Source organism: Camelus ferus, chromosome 16, assembly GCF_009834535.1.
Source record: "Camelus ferus isolate YT-003-E chromosome 16, BCGSAC_Cfer_1.0, whole genome shotgun sequence".
Classification (NCBI taxonomy): Eukaryota; Metazoa; Chordata; class Mammalia; order Artiodactyla; family Camelidae; genus Camelus; species Camelus ferus.
Genome location: NC_045711.1, coordinates 35,366,428 through 35,384,999, shown reverse-complemented (window position 1 = coordinate 35,384,999; position 18,572 = coordinate 35,366,428). Strand labels below are relative to the sequence as shown.

The 18,572-nt window shown below is 38.4% G+C and overlaps 1 protein-coding gene across 3 annotated transcripts in view; it reads left to right on the top strand.

Moving 5' to 3' along the window:
• Nucleotides 1-1,996: 1,996 nt before the first annotated feature.
• The window catches only part of STAT5B (signal transducer and activator of transcription 5B), a 56,294-nt gene continuing 39,718 nt past the window's right edge, over nucleotides 1,997-18,572 (top strand). Inside the window, exon 1 of one of the 3 annotated variants that reach the window (XM_032457219.1) lies at nucleotides 1,997-2,429. The gene's annotated coding sequence lies outside the window, so the exon portion shown is untranslated. The remainder of the gene's footprint in view (nucleotides 2,430-18,572) is intronic. The other 2 variants (XM_032457217.1, XM_032457216.1) reach the window with 2 other exon arrangements.

Sequence of the window (18,572 nt, the reverse complement as noted above, 5' to 3'; positions counted from 1 at the left end):
GGTCCCTGAGACCCGGGAGAACCAGGAGACCCAGGTAGGGTCTCACCTCATCTGAACTGGAAGTAGGGAAGTAGGGAGAGGTGGGTGTTGGATGTTCCTTCCTCTCAGGTGGACAACATTCTTGTTTTGTGGAGGTAGTCACTAGAACATTCCATTCTTTGCGTCTGTGCACCCAGCTAGCCAGATCTAGCTTGGTGCCTAGTGGTCAGTCAGAGATGTGCTATGAGATGCAAAAATAAAGAGCCGTACCTGCCTCACCCTCCCAGGCAGCCAGGCTAGCATCCTGCCACTGCTGATCAACAGCCAAGAAGCTAGATTGAGTTCTAGACCTGACCAGTCCTCGGAAGAGAGGTAGAAATCTTAGCAGTTACTAAAAACAGTAATAGTCAATAGCCCCAGAGTGCTTTACTGCATTCGAAGCACTTTACATGTTAGTACTCACTTAATTCTTACAACAACACTGTGTGGTAGGTCCTAGTACTGTCACGATATTACAATGAGAAAATCAAGGCAGAAGACTTGCTCAAGGTCACATGGCTCAAGAAGCTGATGGCGAGTCTGATTTTAGAGTCCGTACTTTTAATTCCTATGCAGTCCTCCTGGTTTCCATTTCTATTCCTAGAGCATAGGGTTTGTTCCTCAAATATTTGTTGAGTGTCTGCTCTGGGCTGGGCATAGGGTGGGAGGGTTTAAAGGTGAATTGGAGATTGTGTGCCATGGTGGGTAGAGAGACATGTAAACAAGAAATTGTCCTTCAGCATGAGAGGTGCCATAATAGGGGCAGAAATGTATAGTTGGGAACAAGGAGGGCAAGGTTCGTACTGCCTGGAGCAAGTGTCACCGAAGGGCAGACATGGAGCAGCAGGAGGACATTCCAGGCAGAGGGAACGGCATGTGTGCAGGTATGAAAGCTTACAAGAAAGAGAAATGTGGTGTGCCCAAATGTCGAAACCTCTTGGACAGTGACTGTCAGAGGGGTTGCCAGAGAGCTCAGGGCTGGTGCTTCCGTCCAGCTTCCTGATCCAGCCTGTCCTCCTGCTCTGGCCTCCAAGCTCCCAGTACCTACTCTATGCAAAGCACTGTGCCAGGTTTGGCCCAGAGTGTGGGATAAAAGCAATAGCCTGGGTGGGGGAGAAAGACTTTGTGATCAGCTGCAGATACAAAGATCTTTGTGGCTGGTGCTATTCTGGAGGTGAAGGGAAGGCTGCTGGGAAGAGCTAGATGCAGAAGGATTATGGGAGAACTTGGGGACTTGCAGATCTTGGTCATCTCCATACAGGAAGACTTTCAGACTGTAGAGAAGGGACGCTCTGTGTGTATGTGTGGCGTCCTTCTCCTCCTTTTGCCCCTGCAGCTGGGTCTCTGGCGATCTGACATGCCTTTCTTTGGTGCTGGCCCTTGGAGGGTTGCCAGGTAAACCGGTGGCCAGCCCTAAAGATGTAGCCAGAGGAAAGTGGGTGATTCAGGCTGCTTCTCAGACACTGCACCCCCTCCCCATTACATGGAAAAGGCTCTGAGAGACTCTTTCCCTTGGACCCTACAGGGCTGATAGTGCTTATTTTTCCTTCTCGGGATAGACCAGAGTCCCTCCTGCAGCTCCTCTGGTGGGAGCTAGCAAGATTCCCCAGGGAGGGCAATGGTCCCAGATGCCCCTGTCCCTCATAGGTTCACTCTGCAACAGTGGATGGGGTTACTCGGCGAGGGTCAGTGTAAACTCCTGTGGTGTCCTTTCAGGCTTTAAGCTTGCCTGTACATGTGGTAAGCGTCAGGAGCCCCGGTTGAAACGCCCTCCAGGGAGCAAACCCGGGATAATTATTGATGGGGCAGCGGCGGACTTCTGACCTCCGCCTGGGAGGGCCCGGACCCGGAACGCGGGCCTCAGCCTTGGCGAAGGGAGGTGGGCGGGCCGCAGAGGAGGGCCAATCAACACGACCACAACAGTCCTGCCGCGCCGACCCTACCCAAACAAAGCAGCATGTGCTCGCGCCCCGCGGACCCTGCTGGGGAGCCGAACAGCGAAGCCGCCTCCACTCCACAAAGAGGAGCTGAGCGCGGCGCCCGCCCCCTCCCCCTAGAGCGCGCGGAGAGGGTTCCGGGTCCCTCCAGAGCGGCCGCAGAGGGGAGCCGGGGGACCGCGGGGCTCGCGAGCACGCGCCGGGCGGAACCAGGAAGCGGCGCGCGCCGGCGCGGGGCGCGCTCGGGGCTGCGGGCGACGCGCGCGGCCGGGCCTCCGCGCGCGAGTGGCGCGCGCGCCCCCGTGGGTCGCGGCGGGGAGGAGAGTAGGCGGCTGGAGCCGTCACCCTGGGCTGGACCGAGCGCAGGAGACTACGCACGGCGGCCCGGCCAAGGGAGGGAGCGAGCGAGCGAGCGAGCGGGCGAGCCCGAGAGCGGGCGGGAGGCAGCCGCTGGCGCCCGAGGGGCCGAGCGAGGTAGGAGCTGCGGGGCCAGCCCGGGGTTCGGGGCCCGCGGAGGGAGGCCGGGGAGCCCGCCCGGGCGGGGCCCCGCGCCCTGGCCGCCGCCATCGCTCCCTGGCCGGGAGGGCGGGCGCGGGGGCCGCGCGCTGGATGAGGGGAGCGGCTGGGCGGCGAGGGCTGGGGGCGCGGGAGGGGCGTCCTTAGGAGGCAGCGGCGGGGCGGAAGGGATAGAGGGCAGGGACGGTGCGTGCGCGTGTCTCGAGGTGGGCGTGCGGGGGACCCCGGCGCCTACCCCCGAGAGCCAAGGGGCCGCCATCGGCCCCCTCCCACCTTCGTGGTGCAGTTCCAAATAGCCCCCTCCGGCTTCTCGCTTTTTCTCTCTCTCTCTTTTTTTTTTTTTCCAGAAGAGGTATCTGCGACTCCTGGGGGTGGGATGAGCCCAGGGCTGTCCGGTGGGGTGGGGGTATTAGCCAAGCTTCAAGGAACAGCACCTTATAAGGAATCTAGACAACAAATACGAATGTTTCGATCAGGCTCTGAGGTGCAAGATCCCTCATCAGGACCCGCCAGGCCCGGGCGTGTGCGTGTGGCGGTGGGATGCAGCGCGTTCTTTTTTTCCAGCCAGGGATAAAGAGTTAAAAAGTGACCCTGGTGTTGGGGGTAGATACGCAGAGTCGGAAGGGGAGTCGTTGTGTCACCAGAGCTGGTCTGAGGCTAAAGGAATCTGGCAAGATGGTCAGGCGGATCAAGGAGAAAAGAACTTGTGTGGAGCAAGAGGCGTTTGCAGACACTTGTAGCCAGCAGTGATGGGAAAGGCAAAGAAGGAAAACAAGCGCCAGCTTTTAGGAAGGGGGGATTAATGAGAAACACAAGAATTTTAAAGGCAAAAAGAAATCGCGAGCTTCTCTTTCCTAAAGAGCCATGCCAGGTCTTTTTCTTCTTGTTCCCTATGATCCTGGCATACTGATGTATCAAATAAATAGTGCTCAAAGTGGGCCATAGAATGTTAGAGCTAGAAAGGCCCCCGGTGGCAATGCTATATTCTTCTGTAGTACAAATGAGGAAACTGAGGCCAGATAAGTGGAGTGAGTGGCCTGCTCCGTTCACACAGCTGTTCGGTACTTCAGGAACTGAAATGTCGGTCTGAGGACTCAGATCAGTGCTCTTCCCAAAGCACAGTAAAGTGAGAGATCTTTGCTTAAATACAGTTCCATAAATTGTCTCTGTAATGTCCTCGGGGAATGCCCCTTGAAAGGGCTAGTGTGTCACCAAATTGTTAAACTGAGCGTAGCTCCTTTTTGCAGTCTTCAAATGGTGTTTATCATCCGATAGTACCTTAGGTTTCCAAAGTGGTTGATTAGCCGCCTGGGCCATAATAAGCTTTCAGCTGTTGAGTATATTATCTAAAATAATTTTGTTATCGTTCAATTAAGATAATAGATCCTTGCCTCTTTCGTCAATATTTTTCTGTTATTGTGCATTTGTTTATATTATGTTGATTACATTGTTTATATTCATTGGCAGTAGTTCTTAGAAAAGGATGTGTTTTACTTATTGTGCATTTCATATTCTTCTAATTTCATTTCATCACACTATGAACGTTAGATCAGTTCTGATAATTTCAAATGGTGAAATTCTGTTGATTGACTTTATTTCAAGGCTTCGGGGTTTTTGTTTGTTTTGGTACCGATTTCTATTTCATGGAAGATCACTGTTAGAATTGAAAGTGTAAATGGGAGAAGGGGCTGCCAATTTTAAGAAAAATTTATTATGTGACAATTTGTGACGTCGGTCATGTTTAATCAAAACAGCACCACACCTTTTGGTGTCTAGTAGATTTGTGTAGCCCTTGGAAGATGAAAATTTCAAACACCTGGTTGAGACACAGGGAGGGAATGGAGAGATCCTTTTTTGAAAAAGCAAAGCATCAGAAAAAAACAAAAGTTGATTTCTATCACCAGCAGTTTGGTTATTGCATAACTTGGAGCTAAACTGCACAAAACCTTTGCTGTATCCCCAACTAAATAAATTACCCCACCTTCTCACTAGTCAGGATTCACATTTTTTGCCCACAGGATATTAATGTGGATAGTGTTAAGAAATTTAAGGTGGATATGTTTCTTAAATGGGGACTTCATGGTATATATGATAGAAGGGGGAAAAAGTGCTATCACTGTTTGGAGTATTACAACATAAATATTTTAGTCAGCACTTCCTATTGTGTCCCAACTTCTCATTTCATCTACATTTTCTTGCAATTGATTTTTAAAAATTTCATTTACATATGCAAAAGCCACATCAAGACTAGTAAAAGGTGTCATTTGTTGCTCTTTGGGTACTTAGGTCAATTTATTTCAAGTTTATGAAGTTATATTCAAATTATTTCAGGTTATACCCAAATTATTTGTGATTTGTGTTAAGTTTAATTTACACATGTTCTTGTGGTGATTCATTTGGCTTGTTTTTGCGTAGGTAGGTGATACAGGTAGGCTCATTATAAAAGGAAGATGTAATAAATAGGTAAATAATATGCTGAAGATTAGGTTGCAGGTTGAAGGTGGAATCAAAGGAAGCTTAACTCTTCTAGTGCCCTGCAAACGTGTGTATCTCACAAAGTATTCACAGATTTCTGGTTGTTCTGATGACCAGTGATTCTCTTTCCTCCCCTTCTATTAGAATATAGATCACAACGTTATTCCTACAAAAGAAAGCAAAAAACCTGTTTTTTTTTTTTTTTAATTAATTTGTTTTGAGCATTTGAAACATTCTTTTCAAAAGTTATCTGAAAGTTCTAGGTTACTGAGCTCTTCAGAGGAATATCCTTTTTGCTGCATAATAGAGTATCAAAATACTTTGACTCTGACACTTCTTAATGAAAATAATGTTTAAAAGTTTGTTCTAAAGTATCACTGTCCCCAATTCTGTGTGGTGTTTAAAGGAAAAGATTTTTCTTTAAATCTGAGCTTTGTTAATAGAACCGTTCTAAAATCAGAAGTATTTTTTTCCCCTGCATTGTTGGAGACATAACAGTTTTATGCTTATTTCTGGGAATAAGAAAGTCAAATTTAACAATCTAGTTTCCATTGATCAGACAGTTTTTGGTACATTTAAATTGTGAGCATCACAGTGATTAATATTTTTTTCCTTTGAAAATTGCATTCTCTTAATTGTTGTGTCCTTGTTTTAAGTAGACTGTTGACACCTGGATTTTTTTTTTTTTTTAATTAGTGAGGATCCTTTACTACTAAAAAACCTAAGCCAGTTTGGAGAAGATTTTATGTATCTAAATCTATGCTATTTTTACTAATCAAAGAGAGGAATAATTTACACGTGTTAGACTTTTAGTTGGTTGAACAAGACCCTCACTTTTGGTGGTTTCAGGGTTTTAAATGACGTTTTATTACTTTTGTTAGTTTTGGTCACACCCATGACTTCCTTGGAAGGTATCTTTGAGGTTGGTTTCCTTTTTTTTTTTTAATGGTAATATTGGGGTGGGGGTGCTTCCTGTTTGTATTTTCAAAATTAGGTCCACATGTTAACCTTCTCATAGTGTCACATTTTAATTTTAAATGTATAAAGACAAGCGTCGGATGCCATGTGGTTTGTCTTTGACCCACTGTACTGCGTCATGACAGCTTTACTGAGCTCAGCCTGACTACCCAATTGGAAAGGCAAGACATTCCTGAATCTTCCCACCTGTATTCAAGGTTTAGCTGCCTTGGAAGGAATCTTAACAACTATAACAACAGAGGTGCAATTAACAGAAAAATGGGGCTGTTGCTTTCTGTTTTCCTCCCAGGTGCCTAGAAAATGCACAGCACTGAGTGAAAACGTCTTCCATGGAGCCTTGAATGTTAGAGCTTTCAAGAGGGGTTGCCATAGGTTCATATGATACAGAGCCATCTATTAAGTAGTGACTGAAGTGGGTTTTCTGACTTCATCTGAAAGCCATACAGAATATCATGGAGGACATAAGAACAAGGAGAAGTTTAGGGTATGGTGGTAGTAGAACTTTGGAGGAATCACCCTCAGCCATAAAACTCTTCCTTGATCTTCCTGGATAATTTTTACGTGGTAGGTCGCTTTTCGTATAAATGTTGGTGTATGAGTTATGGGGAGCATCGTGGAGAAGTAATTCTTGAAAGGAATACGTATAGTATTGTTGCAGTGATGGAAGCATGTGGCCTTTTCTTGGCCTTCAACTAACTGTATTCTAAGAAGTGTAATGGCTAAATAGACTCCTAATTAAATTGGCGTTTCAAACACGTTAGCAGTTTAGAGGCAGTTTCTCTCTCCTAGGTTTTCTTTGAGATCACATCACTAACGGCAGTACTGCGTTATGCGTTAGTATGTTGCGCAGTTATGCATAATGCAAGTTAATACATAGAGTTAATAAATAGAGTACCTTGACCTCCTGTTTTTGCTCCCATAGTCAAGAAGAGAGAAGTTATATTTAGTCACATACTAGATATTTTCTTCATTAGTTTTATTCATAGTTTTATTCATCCATTTCCCATGTATTATAGTACTATTAAGATGAAAAATACATATATTGATTGATAAAGAACATTTATCTTTTGGAAGCTAGCTTGCAAAAATCTACTCTAATGTTCATTTTCCATTTATTCTTCCATTGCCTTTGGTGCTCTGATTAACTCTAAACATTTTTCTGTTATGTAGAGAAATACCTCCATGTTCTCTGCACTGCTAGATTTTTGAGGTGCTTATGCTGACTCATTTTTTAAATTATACTAAGATACAGAGTATGGTTTGAGAACAGTAATGAGATTCTCAGAAAATATGAAAACTTTCCTTTCTGACTAGTTAGAGAAAGGTTGGGGAAGACAAGGGGAAATACATCAATGAGCCAATCAATTATTGTTATTTGTTGGGATTAATTTGGTGACTAATATTTTCAATGCCCATCAGGCTAGTAAAAGTGACTTTGGCTTTACCTTGCAATGATAACAAGACAAACCCAAGTGTTTTCTAATACTGCTTGTTTTTTCCTATGAGGGGATTTTTTTGCATATGGGAAATCAAACCAAAGTTACCAGTAACGGCCACATCCATGATTTGTATAAAAAATAATGATTTACCACTCTGGGCTGTAGCTCTACTTTCCATGGGCTCATCTGGGAAGGTGTACTAATTATTTATATAATAATTATTATGCCATCTTTGAAAAAGTGATCACAAAATTAATTTAAAAGTACTTCAAATTATGCCCCAAACCTAAAAGTAGAAAGATAATAAAAATAATACCTAACATTGTCCACTTAGACTGTGCCAAGCTGACACTGTTTATAAGCTCTTGCCATGGTTTAATTTATGATCCTCAGAGGGGTGAGTATTATCCTCAGATGAAAGATGAAGAAATGGTCACAGAGAAGTGAAGTAATTTGTCCAAGGTCACATTGCTGGTAGTGGCAGGGCTGGACCCAGACTCAGGCCAAGCTGATTCCAGAGGCTGCATTCTTAACCACTGCAACCGCAAAGGAGAGCAGGCATCTGCCACTTTGCAATGCGACATTTGGTTTCCTTGAGGCTTGCATTTCTTTATTTGTGTTCCAAAATGGACTCTTGTTTTTAGTAGAAATTTTTAAATGTATACTTGTATTTTTTTTGAGTTTATGAAGGGGACAATAGGGTTTTCCTAACCAACGTGTATATTCCTGATGGAAATTATATTAAAGCAAAGGAAGTCTTAATTTTAACTCTTAGGTTGTCCTTTGTTGTTCTTCCACTAGCTTTACCATATACATCACAGGAGAAGAGCTATAAGCTGTCTCTTAGGCTTCTGTTTACAAACAAGAGGACCTTTTGTGCTGGTGTGGTATGAGACATGCCACGTTTGTTGACTGAGAATGTCAGTATCCAGCTCATTTTATTTACAACTTTATTTTGAAGGGATTTATGGTCCTGTTCTTGTTTCAGTGAAGCTTTTTAGAGTTAGTAGTTGTGATTTCTGAGATAGAGGACTTAAGAATTTCAATTTGAGGGGATAAGTTTTAAAGCAGCTGAACTTACTGTGTGTTTAGAGCTGCGCAAAGGCCATTAGAAACTAGTCTCAGAAATGTATTCCTTTTTGTGTGTTTATTTTCTCTTAGCACTTTTCCTTAGAGGTATGTTGTGAAGTAAAATCTTGGAGACAGAATTCACAACCCTAAAGTGTAATGATCTGAATTTGAGAGATCAAGTCAGGGATGAGAAAAACTTCAGTTCCCTGAGCAGAGAGTATGAACTTGTTCAAATAAACAGAGGATGTTAGCTTCCAGAATTGTCAAACTGTCACCTTTGACCAGGGTTGAATTTTCTTTGAATGTTGACAGAAATTACAATGTCAGTGGAAAAAGCTTAATGTGAAGTATCTATAACTCAGAATTTCCTTATGTTTGTGTCTGTGAGATCCTACAATTAAAGCTGTGGGTTTTTTTTTCTTTCTGTCTGATGAGTTTTAAAAGCCTTCAGTGGGGTTTTCCAGTCTTTAGGTGAGAGTCAGTTAGAAAGTTTGTGAAAAACTATTTTGTGTTGTCTAAAATTCAGAGCCTATAGCGTTTAGCAAATCACTATTTTATGTAAAGAATGGGATTTAAAAAAAATCCAACCTGAGGGAAATATTTTAAATAAGCTAAATTTACAGATGTCATTATAGCATATAGAAAAAGAAACTATTGAGCACTTAATCTATTAAAGTACCAAAAATTGGATTTTATCAGCTTCATACTATAGCATTCTACAATATAATACAAAATTCTACGATTCATGATTTGAACTAGGTAAAACGGCCTTTCAGAAGTAGTGCTACTTCTGTTTTTCCTTTTGTTTCGTGTTTCTATAAATCTTTTTGGTCATCTTTTAGGCTTGAAAAAAGTAGCAGACTAGGGACCTACAAGAAATATATTGCTCTTTATAAAATGAAACAGTTCACCCTGTGTATTTATGTTTTAGGGTTTGTGATCTGTTTCTGATAAAAAGTAAGAGAGAATAACAGTGAAAATTGGACACTAGAGCTTTACTCCAAAAGGTATGGAAGGTCTATTATATAGGGATGCAATGCAAGTATCCCTTCTTTTTTTTTTTGTTATTATTTCAATTGTGTGATAATCTGTGGAAACCCTGAATGTGGGCATATTTTAAAGATGAGTTTATCTTGAGATGAGTTTAAATATCAAGTAAAAATACCAAATTTATTGTAATGTGTATAGAGATTGGCCTTCCTCCTTAACTGTTGAAGGTATCAAAACAAAATAGAAAATATTTGGCTTCCTGAATGACATGGCTACAGTGAACATGCTGAGTTGGTGATGAAGCATGATCCTTTGATTTTGCAATACCAGAGCAAAGCACATAATTTTAAAGGAATGGGTCCTTAAGATAACTTATTACCTTAAGCACACATTTTAAATTTTGTCCCAGAAATGTGACATCATCAAAATTTATGGTTTTGAATTTTTATTACACAAGTGTAAGAGGTCTAGCTGGGACAGAACTTAACACTACTTTCCAGTTGTACTGGTAAATTTGAACAGCACAAATATAAAAACAGTGACTTTTATGAAATAACTCATAAAAGAAATACATATATGTGTGTGTGTATAAATATAAATATATACACACATATTAAAACTTCTTTATGCCAAAAATGCTAGAAATCAAAGATAAATGACAAAATAAGAAAAATATTTTAAACATATATGACAAAAAGTTATGGGTTAATACTCTTACTATATAAAGAATATATAGAATAATGAGAAAAAGGTGGTTCTCCCAATGGGAAAAAGAGCAAAAGAAGAAATACAAATGGCCAATAATCATATAAAATTATGTTCAACTTCACTAGAAATCAAGACATGCAAATTAAAACAATAACATAATTTTCCCGAGTAACAGCTTTACAAAGACTAAAGATATTAAAACCAAAAAACAAAGTTGCTTAAGAATGTATGGAAGCTTTACACTTATTGGTCAGAATGTAAATTGGTACTTTTTTGAAGGACAGTTTGATATATATGTTGAAAACCTTAGAAGTATGCATACCCTTTGACCTAACAATTCCATATGGATGACACAGTCTGAAATACGTTCAAGGATTTGTATACAAGGTTGTTCCTCATAGTCTTCCATAAAATAGAAATAAATTCGAAACAACTTCAGTGCTCAGCATTAGAGGATTAATGAACTAAATTGAGGAATAACTATATATTGGAATATTATTAAGCCATTTCAAATCATTATAAAACAATAATGACTTAGGTAAACTTCACTGTTATATGTATGTAGTTGCAATATATTTTTAAATGAAAAAGCAAATTACAGTCACATACAGTTGGGCTTGAAAAAAGTATAGGCACTGACAAAAGATTTCTTCTGGGTTGTGGGATTCTGGGTGTATGTGTGTGCACATTCTAGTATCTTCTCATTTTTCTATAATAAATAAGTAATAATGAACAAGAAATACTTTTGTAATCAAGAAATTATTTTTAATGAATAGATAAACAAAGTGTGAAAGATATATAATGGAATATTATTCAGCCATTAAAAAGAAGGAAATCCTGCCATTTGTGACAACATGGCTAAACCTTGAGGGCATTATGCTCAGTGAAATCTGTCAGACAGAAAAAGAAAATACTGTATGACCTCAGTTGCATGTGGAATCTAAAAAAACTCAGCTCCTAAAAACAGCAGATTGGTGGTTGCCAGGGGAGGAGGAGAGTGGGGAAATGGATGAAGGTTGTCAAAGGGTACAAATTTCCAGTTATGAGTAAGTTCTAGAGATGTAATTTACAGGATGGTAACTGTAGTTAACAATACTATATTGTATATTTTACGTTACTAAGAGAGTAGATCTTAAAAAAGTCCTCACCAAACACACACAAATTGTAACTATGTGAGTTGATGGATGTGTTGACTAACCTTATTGTGGTAATCATTTTGCAGTATATACTTATATCAAATCGTTCCATCTGTATCTTAAACTTACACAATGTTATATGTCAATTATATCTCAACAAAGCTGGGGAAAAAGTTATTTTTTAAATGGCTTTTGCATATTAATTTATCTTAGAGTGAGAAACCTATTTTTGTTTTCAGTTAGTGTTTCCTTTTTAGGAGCAGAAAAGCAAGGAGCTTGTGATGTTTGTGTTAAATATTAGGCATAGTATACTCATTCATTACGGTTATATGACATCTTTTGTTGATGAATGATATAAAATCATTCTAATTGTATTTAATGTTTTCAGAGTTAAAATAAATGAACTTGAGGACTGATTTATTTCCTATTCTTGATGGAATGCTCCATATTTCTATCTGTAAGCTGATAGAGAATTATACTGCTTATAAATATAATAAAGAAATTATAGTATTTTACCTGTGTATGTATTTTGCTAGGTTACCATTCATTTTGCATTGAAGGGGTGGGTTTGTTTTTTCCAACTTTTGAAAATATATGGTATGGTTAAACTTCTTGCAACCCTGAACATTGTATTATTTTGGTGTATTTTCTGCATTTGCTTTTATACTGCTTTCTCTTTCATGATGATACCTACAAAAGTTGCTAGGTTTATGGATTTCTTTTCCATTAGTCACGCTTAATGACTTCTTTGTGTTTATTATGATATTCATTTGGGAATATCTGGTAAAGGAAATCTCTGGTGAAAGACACTTTCTTTTGGGTATGTGTCATTGCTAATGCAAGAGACTTGTGTTCTGCCTTAATTAAATTACATTAAATATTTCTTTGTAACTAGATGTAGTGTTTAAAAGCATTGTAATATTTTAACAAGTTAAGGAAGAAAAATGAAAATAAATTACAAGTTTATGTTTTAGGAGAATTGTGAAAGGAGCTATGTAGGTCTTACCAGTTTGCACCAAATAAAATTACAGTCTTAAAAAAATACATATGTTTGAGCCCAGCAGAACACCTACATATTTAATGTAAAACTCAGCTCAGTAAAAATCTACCTTAACTTAGATTCTGCCTTGTAACTTATTGTAATGGAATTTCCTATAGCAGAATTTTATTTTAAATCAGGTTTGGAAATACTATAACGTAAAAGAAATCCTATTGTTACCTTTTGGTGTTTTTTTTTTTTAAACCTAAATCGATAGGTAGTTAATTTAAATTCATGAAGATAATAATTATTTTTTTAAGATAATTATTTTTGTGTGTTAAAGATGAAACTATAAATTGCCCAATATGCCTTCATAAATAAATTCTATTGACTTTTAGATTCTTTTTTACTTATCACTTCTTACCTCCTCTGCATCCTGAAAATGTGATAATCTCATTTAATCCAAAATTATCTTTTCCTTTGGTTTCAGTTCATTTATAGTTGCAGATTTTCCCTGTAATCTGTTTTATCATTATAATATTACTGTGACCAGTTAGAATAATCCCCTTTCTTCTCTTATGTATCTGAGTCATTTTCACCAAACCATGAGATATTTTTTAAATTATGTAAATTGGGACCTCAAATTTAGCATAATGTATTTCATAATATGGCACCAGTAAATTAATATTTTAAAATTAAAATATAAAATGATTGCTTTCTTCATTTAGAACTAGTTACTTGATCGTGTTCTAGTCTTTATTTGATTTTGAGAACTTGGCAGTCCTCACAAAGAGAAGTCTTTTTCTAAGTCCGTAAATCTTAACGTTATCACCTTAAAGGAGCTAAAATGTATGTAAGATTAAAATGACTAAAAAAAAATTACTTCTTTCAAAAGTTAACATAATTTTGGTTAAAACTCTCTAATCCACTTTTTGTCTCTTAGCTGCTAGAGGGCTTTTTGGGATTGTGTGTGTGTCTCTGTGTATTTAAAAATGCTTCCAAAGTGAGTAAAGAAATTTATTCCAAAATTTTACAGTAATTGGGCTACTAATCAAGGTAAGACTTAGTAAGTATAAAGTAAATATTTACTGACCAGTGAGCTAATGTGCTGTACAATCACATATGCTTTTTAAGGCAGTTATACAACAACTCAATCTGTTAAACTATATACACCAGTGGTTCTTAATCATGTGTGGACTAGGAGACCTTTTGAGGCTCTATTAAAACCACTGACTCTCTTCCCAGCAAGGTATACATACGCATAAAATTTTGCGTAGATTTCAAGAGGTTTGTGGACTCAGATTACAAGCTCCTACTGTAGTAAACAACCAGCTCTTCATTAACACAGATAATGGAGGTGGAGGAATATAGAGAAGAAATAACAATCCAGATTTGTTATTCAACCCTTTAGTCTTGTTATCTGGGGGCTCAGGAGGGACTTGTTTCCCCTAGGAACTAATAAATATCAGCCTGCTTCAACATTTTTAAGGTCTGTATTCCGTTGTCTAACTCCACCATAATTTAGTTAATCCATTAATAATTGATATTTAGGTTGTTTCCAGTTTTTCACTTTATAAACAACATGGTGGTGCAGATCCTTAAGCTGAGTAGATTTTTTCACATTTAGTGGACCATCTCCTTAATGTTAAGTTCTAGAAGTGGTGTTGCTGAATCGTTTGCGCATTTAGTGCCAGACTGCCCTCCAAAGAGACTATCTCTGTTGACATGCCCACGAAGAAGTAATGTATGAAGGGGTTGGCCATTTTCCCACGTCTTCCATTGCTAAGTGTTGGCAACCTTTCTGTCTTTGCTAGTTGCTCAGAATTGTTTGTGTTTCTTTGATTTCTAGCAATGTTGGACAGTGTCTCACATGTTTGCTGGCCATTTTGTTTCCTTTTTGTGATTTGCCTCTTTATATAATTACCCTGTTTTTCTATTATAGGTGTTTGAGTTTTCCCAGAGATCTTTCTGTCTTCCATATTACAAGTAATTTCCTCCCAATTTTTTCTTTTCTTTTCTTTTTTTTTCTTTTTGGCTTTCAACTTTGTATGGTATTTTTTGCAGTACAAAAATCTTAAATTTTTAGGTAATCTAATTTAGTAGCCGTTTCTTCTGTTATCTGGCTATTAAGACATACTTAGAAAAATCATCCCTACCCAAAGATTATAAAATTTTCATTTGTTTTTTCTCTTAGAATATTTTATGAGTGTTTGTTTGTTTTTGCTTTGTCTCTCAGTCCATCTAGAATCTATTTCTGTGTAAGAAGTGAGGTGGAAATGTAACTTGATTTGTTTTCCTGAAAATGACAATATTACGTGTTGATCACTCACTGTGCCAAGCACTGAGCTAAATGTTTCACATATATTAACAATTTCAACCTAAATCAATTCCAAATGACTAGCCAGTTGTCAAAAAAAAAAAAAATCCACCATTTCGCACCAGCTCCCCCTTTTCCTCATTGATATAAAAGTCCATCTTAATATGTAAGTCCTCATATATGTTCAGATTGCTTCTTATCTATTCTGTTCCAGAGATCAGTATGCTCTGAATATACTACATTGTTTTAATTATTGGACATTTTGTTAGGATCACTAAAATTTTTTCAGAGAATAAGAGAGGTGAGAATTCACATGGACTTCCTTTGAAGTATTTGTTAGGGTAGATTTTTAATATAACTCAAAATGAGTTTCACATTCCTTGAACAGGTGGTGGATAATCAATAATTCCATTAAAGAATCTCTAGATTTAGGATTTAGTCTTAAATATATCTTTCTATAGAGATTATGTAATAGAACAGTAATTTTTAAAAACAATGCTTTGTACATCTTTAACTCAAATAGTGTAATTTCATTTTAACATTTAAGTAAGTATAGTAAAACTGTATTTTGAAAAATTTTTAATTTAAAAACTTAGAATTGCTTTCAAATTTTTCCTCCTAAGCAAAACCTAGAAGGAAAGTTATAATTGTTATAGATAAGACATATACGAGCTAGAAAACAGTAAATAAAAGTATATAGGAATATGTGAAATGTTTGTTATAGACAAGCAACTTGTCAAGTATAAATATAAGTGTAATTTTCAAGAAGTCATCTTTAAAAAAATTAAATAGGTGAAATTAGTTTTAATAATAAGTTTTCTTTAACCCAGTACATCCAAAATATTACCATTTCAACATGTAATCAACATAAAAACTATTAAGGAAATATTTTACATTCCTTTTTTGGTGCTGAGTATTCAAAATCTGATGTGTATTTTACACATACAGCACATCTCAATTTAGATGCAAAATTTTACCAGAAATACATGCAGTGTTCAGATTTCATAAAACTTTTAGTTGATCAAGTAGATTCACATATTCAGGTTGTTCCAGACTTGAAAGTTTTCCAATAACCAAATTGAGCATCAAGTTTTAAGTTTCAAGTTCATTAAAATTAAATGAAATAAAAATTTAGATCCTCAGTCACACTATCAGCATTTCAAAGGCCCAGTGATAAATAGCACATGTGGCTAGTAGCTATCATATTGGATGGTACAGTTACAGGCCTTCTAAACAAATAAAATAAAATATAGTCTGTCTCCTGCTTTTAACATCTAGTTTACAAATAACTCAAATACAAATAGGGTCTCTTGCCCTCTGGGAACTGAAGTCATTGTTCTACAAGGGAGCAGAAGCTACTCTCACCTAAAAGAAGGTGATACCCCTAAAGCTTCCCAGCAGACCCCAACCCCAAACATACACAGATGCACTCCCTTTTTTGGGAAACTGCTGCGCTGAGGCCTGGCTGAAGTATCCACATCCTTGGAGGCCCTTTCTCTTGTTGGCAGTAGAGGAGCTGTTTGTGCTGTGCAGGAGCTGGGATGGGGGTAGGGGGATTACTTGTTACTAATGATATCCCTGACTAGACATTTCTAAGATCTTTTCCTTCAGAAACACAATTGTAAAGGGTAATTAAGTTTTGTAGGATTGTGGATCCACCTGCGTTTTTTGGGTTTACCTAGGAATTTCTCATTTCTTTATAACTTTGTTTCTATGGGGAAATGGCTCCATGTTCCAAACAACACATGTGCAAATGAATTTTGGAACATGATTCCATTTGTAAGATGACTAGAAGGAGATACCGGGAAGAGGTTGGGGGTTGCCTGTTGTTTTCATTACAGAAAGGTGCAGGGGTGTGAGTATTGAACTTTGATCTGTCAGCCTAAATTGTCTCCTGTCACCTGTATGACCTTCCTCGCGACTCTGGAACTAAAGCAAGCCATGCTGTTTTAGGTAGAACTCAACTATCAAAATCACTTTTAAGCAGAGTTTGTTATTTGTTTTGCTTCAGAGTGTGTGTGTGTGTGTGTGTGTGTGTGTATGTGTTGGTGTTTTTGAAACTGAGTTTGCCTGGAAAAGAATTGTATTCCTCTTCTGATCTTAGCTACCTTTCATTTTCATGGTATACGTAAGGTTGATACTTGAAATTTGAGATCCATAGATGAAATTTTTCCTTTCAAACGAGGTTTTCCCCCCTAATATTAGTTTAACCTTAGGAGATACCTCACAGAGGAGAGTGATTTTTAGTTGTCATCCCAAGGCGATGGTAACTCCAGTTATGTGTGGAAGACTAACAGTTTCTGAAGCCCTCCTGGATGGAGAGACTCTGGGATGCAGGCAGTGCCCCTCAACCCTCTGTTCACCAGGCCTCCTGCTTAGTTTATCTTAATGGTCTTTTTGGATCTCTGATTCTAGAAGGAGCCTTGGAAGAAATGGGTAGAACTCGTGTGCTGCTCTGAATATTGGCTGACATCTGAGGCAAGCCAGTTGGCTTTTTAATGTTAAATAAAACACTTTTACTCCCATGTGGGCTTTAGGAAACCCTTTATTTTAATATGGTGTCCAAAGTAGATTAATTATAACCAAAGGCATCCTTATATAATTTATTGACTGTAAATTACTCCTCAATAAAATCAAGGGTTATTTCCATAAAGGAAAAATCCCTTTTTTCCCAAATATAATATGACAACCTATTTTAGAATATTTAAAATACTTCCTTAATGGTGAAAACTTAAGAGCATATACAAAAACTGTTAGGCTCCAAGGGGAATCTGACTCTTTTGTCTTAAAATTCATTATATTTATTATATTGAACAAAAGATTGTTGTGTTGAATTGAGAAACAGGTGGGGCATTTTCAAATATTTCAAAATATTTTTGTTATACCTAGGTTTTCATTGTGATGGTATTTGCTATTTTAGTAGAATTTGACGTCTATTTTATTCAATGGGAAAAAGAAGAAACTAAATGTTTGCAAGCCACATACCGCCTTGCACTGCTATGCATCGGTGGGTAGAAACCTGAGTGCTATTGTGAATTCTAAACTCCACGCTCTGTATTTTTAGTACTTTCTGGAGATTGAATCTGTACATCATCTCTGAGAGATAAATGATTTGGTTTGATTGTGGCAAGCACGAAAGTTATCCTCTATATAGAACTGTGTCTCCCGGGAAAAAGCTGGACTAATACCGTGCTGAAATGACCTTAACGGTGGAATCCTAGATTAGACCCACGTTACTTTGCATGTACTACACCTCCATAAAGATGATCACCTTCCTCCAGGGGTGAACAGATGTCCTGGCTTTGTCAGAAATTGCTTTCACATTGCCAAGCCTTTCACAAAACCCAGTCATCACCCTTGTTAGTCTGACTTTGTTGAGATGCTTTTAAAACTTGTTTCCAAATATCGGTTTGAATGCACATACTTTGCTGTTTACTTGTAAGGTTCTGCAATAGTCACGTATGGTGTCCTCCAACAGAAATAAAAAGAAGAAAATTAAAAGCAAAAATTGGAAAGTATAGCATACCCTGTGTTTGTTTAAATTTTGAAGTATTTCGCACCAGATACTAGGATCTGAGTTCCATAAAGGACATGTCTGTTTTGTTCACTGCAGTATCTTCAGTACCGAGAACAGAACCTGGCCTGTAACAGGTGCTCAATAAGTATTTGTTAAATGACTACTTACTGTTTCTACAAGACGGTTGGTCTGCTTATTTTTGTTTATGGCAGGCAGATCCTCATCTCTGATGATAAACATTGCTTGATGTAGAAGGTACCTTAATTCCATCTATTCCCTTTCAGTCTCAATGGGAGAGAGAGAATGTATCCAGAGACTGCTTTAGCCCTCAGAAGGGCTGAAAGTATGCCTTTTGCTGTAGAAGAAGGAAAAGAGAGGGGAAAGCCAATTCTATTTCCTTTGGATTTCAGAGTTAGAAGAAATTTGAGTTCACTAGGCAAGAGCTGGCTCCCCCCGACCCACATTAAAAAAAAAAATTGTGCTTTTGTGTG